The sequence below is a fragment of the Enhydra lutris genome, unplaced genomic scaffold, assembly GCF_002288905.1.
Source record: "Enhydra lutris kenyoni isolate GAN:26980312 unplaced genomic scaffold, ASM228890v2 scaffoldscaffold4, whole genome shotgun sequence".
NCBI lineage: Eukaryota > Metazoa > Chordata > Mammalia > Carnivora > Mustelidae > Enhydra > Enhydra lutris.
Window position 1 is genome coordinate 1,586,130 of NW_019154088.1, and position 3,604 is coordinate 1,589,733.

General features: G+C 38.2%; 1 pseudogene; it reads left to right on the forward strand.

Annotated features, from left to right (window-relative positions):
* LOC111159321 lies at positions 1-2,650 on the forward strand (annotated as a pseudogene).
* The last annotated feature ends 954 nt before the right edge of the window (positions 2,651-3,604 follow it).

The window sequence follows — 3,604 nt, forward strand, 5'->3', positions numbered from 1 at the left end:
ATGTTGTGGAATGAAATTACCAAAGAAATCGATGAATTCCGAGTAAAACAGATTGCCCTGCATGACATAGGTGGGCCTTCCCCAATCAGCTGAAGTTCTGAAGAGGAGAAAAAGACCAGTCTTCCCAAGCAAGAAAGAACTCTCCAGGAGGCTGTCTTTGAATTTCATCTGTACCATCAACCCTCCTGGGACTCCAGCCTTCCAGTCCACATTGTAGATTTAGATTCTAAACTTGCCAGGCTCTGAAAGACAGTGAGCCATTACTTGTATTAAATCTCTCTCTCTCTCTCTCTCTCTCTCTCTCTTCCTCTCCCTCTCTCTCATTCATCCTCTGTCTCTTTATTTCTGTCACTGTCTCATCTCTCTGTCTCCCTTTCTCTTACCTGAAAACCCTGAACAATACCATAAATATAAAGTCAGTAATAGAAGAATTCAGAAAGCAAAATACACAAAAATATGTTTAAAAAAAACCCCACTTTGTATTTTAGGAAACATCACAATAGAATTTAAATCCAACTACAAACTTGTTTACTCTGTTTCCAATCTTGTGACCCCCAAAGTCACTACATAGAGTTGTATAGATTTTAAGTGCTCTAGACTTATTGGCCAAAGGGTCTGTGGGAGCTGATATCCAGCCTGTGCCCCGCTCTTCCAACAAACAGTGTATCCTAAATGAGCCTGAGTTTGTCCCCTGGAAGCACTTTTTTTCTAATCCATACAAAGTTCCAGTGTGGCTATTTTAGCCTTGCTGACAAAACCCTAAATCTTTAACATAGAAAAAAGTATTTATAAATCAATAAGTGAGGCAAACTTGAAGAGAGAGAAGAGGAAAGAATTTAAGAAAATTATTTTTTAAAAGGAAGAAGACTAATAGGCCAATAAACATTAAAAATTGACCTGGTTAAAAAAAACTTAAGGCATATCTTTATTCACATATCAGATTTGGAATAAATACATCAAACTCATGGTCAGGTCTAATGAAAATAGTTAATCTCATAATAAAAATAATATAAATTTAAATAACACTTGATGTCTCTTCAGGGCTTTCTTTATGCCAGTACTATGTCAAGTTGATTCTTTCAATTAATCTTCACAAAAGTCTAATGAGAGAAACACCATCATTACCAGTGTATAAATGAGGAGACTGAGGCTAATATGTTTGGACACACACACTGTCAGTAGCAGAGTTGATGTTCTAACCCAAGTGCATGGGCTCTAGAATCTATATTCTTTTTTTTTTAAAGATTTTATTTATTTATTTGACAGGCAGAGATCACAAATAGGCAGAGAGGCAGGCAGAGAGAGAGGAGGAAGCAGGCTCCCTGCAGAGCAGAGAACCCGATGTGGGGCTCGATCCCAGGACCCTGGGATCATGACCTGAGCCGAAGGCAGAGGCCTTAACCCACTGAGCCACCCAGGTGCCCCTAGAATCTATATTCTTAACTGTGGAATACTGCTGCCCTCACTGTTAATATATATCAGGGGGAACCTGGGAGGCTCAGTTAATTAAGTGTCAGACTCTTGGTTTTGGCTCAGGTCATGATCTCAGTGTTGTGAGACTATGCCCACAGAGTTGGGCTCTACACTCAGCCAGGAATCTGCTTGGAATTCTCTCTGCCACTCTTACCCTCACCCCTACTCATGTGCTCTCTGTCAAATAAATAAAATCTTTAAAAAATGTAAATCAGCATAAATTTTTGATACACACTTTGGAAATATAAATCAGTCTCCTTGATAACTGCCAATAGATCTAGACCTAGTATTTCTATGACAAAAGAAGTCTATTAAGAATGGAGAGGGCACGGATTGCATGGAGCACTGGGTGTGGTGCAAAAAACAATGAATACTGTTATGCTGAAAAAAAATTAAATAAATAAAAATTAAAAACTCTGATATAGACTATTAAAAAAAGAAAAAGAAGTGTGGATTAATAAATAAAAATTTATAACAATTTATTTTTTTCCACATTACTTAAAATGAATTAAAGTAGATCAGTGTGTCAGAAAATAATGACAAGAAAAACAAATTTTCAGTGCATATTTCAATATATTAAGAAAGGTTAATGGTGTTTTCTTAAAAAAAAAAAAAGAGAGAGAGAGAGAGAGAGACTAGGCTATACATGTAGTGCACATTCTCAGTAGCAGGAAGCACTGACTCTAAGCCAGTAGATGTTTCTCATCTGGATCTTTGAGTTGGTTATATTATCACTGTCATAAAACATCCTGATGCAGGTTCTTTATATGTAGAAGAAGTAGATGTTGGAGAAACAGGCCCAAGAACAGTTGTCGGTGGCCTGGTGAATCATGTTCCTCTTGAATAGATGCAAAATTGGATGGTGATTTTACTTTGTAACCTGAAACCTGAAAAGATGAGGGGGGTAATATCTCAAGGAATGGTGATGTGTCCTAGTTCACTTGAGAAGGTTGAAATCTTGGCACCTCCTAATGGGTCTATTCCTGGAGACAGAATTATTTTTGATGCTTTTCCTGGAGGCCTGACAAGGAGCTAAATCCTAGGATGATTTGGGAGGAGATCTAGCCTGATCTTTACTAATGATGTGTGTGTGACTACATGTAAAGGAGCTCCCTTTGAGGTGAAAGGGAAGGGAGTGTATAGGGCTCAAACTATGACCAATAGTGGAATAAAATAAAATTAAATGCTTCATTTACTGAACTACATTGGAGTTGCATTGGTGAATGAAATCAGCAATTGTCTCCCTCACAGTATTTACATTCTCACAGAAAATGAGGACAATTAAACATAAACAAAATGGTAATTTACAATAAATCTAAGGAAAAAAAATCAAGGTAAGTAAGAGTGGGAATGCCAGAGTTTTCATTTTAAATACAATGTTAAGAATATGCCTCACTGAGAACAGGACTTTTGACCAAAGACGTAAAGGAATACATGGGAGCATCCATGTGTACCTCTGGGAAAAGCAAAACACAGAGAGAACAGCCAGTGCGGAGGCACTTATGTGGCTGCTGCCTGATGATATTCAAACAACTCCTAGAACTAATGTGGAGTAAGGTGGAAAGTGGTTGGGATGATAAGCAACTGTAGGTGGAGCATAAATCCTACAGGGCCTAAGACACACCAGCACATGGCTTTCTCTTCTGAGTGAAGTGGTGAGGGTGAGTTTTGAGTAGAGGACTGGGGTTAGAACAGCTCTAATTGCTCCTGTTGGAAAAAGCAAGGATGGAAGCTAGGAGGCCAGATAAGCAGCAAGTTCACTAATTCAGACCAACTCTGATGATGGCTCATTCCACAAATGTACACTGTAAGATAGAAGTAGTCAGATGCCAGGTATATTTTGAAATTGTAGCTAATAAGATTTCCTGAAGATTATTTTTTTTTTCAAGTTTTTATTTAAATTCCAGTTACTTGGAGAGAGTCCCAGATGACAGAAGAGTAGGAGGTCTTAATTTCTTCTGGTCCCAGGAATTCAGCTAGATAGCTATCAAGACATTCTGAACACCTGCAAAATCAACTGGAGGTGGAAGAAAAGAATAGCTGCAACTCTATGAATAGAAAAGCGACCACTTTCTGCAAGGTAGAAGGTGTAGAGAAGTAAATCTGAGGCGATTTATGGGACAATAAACCA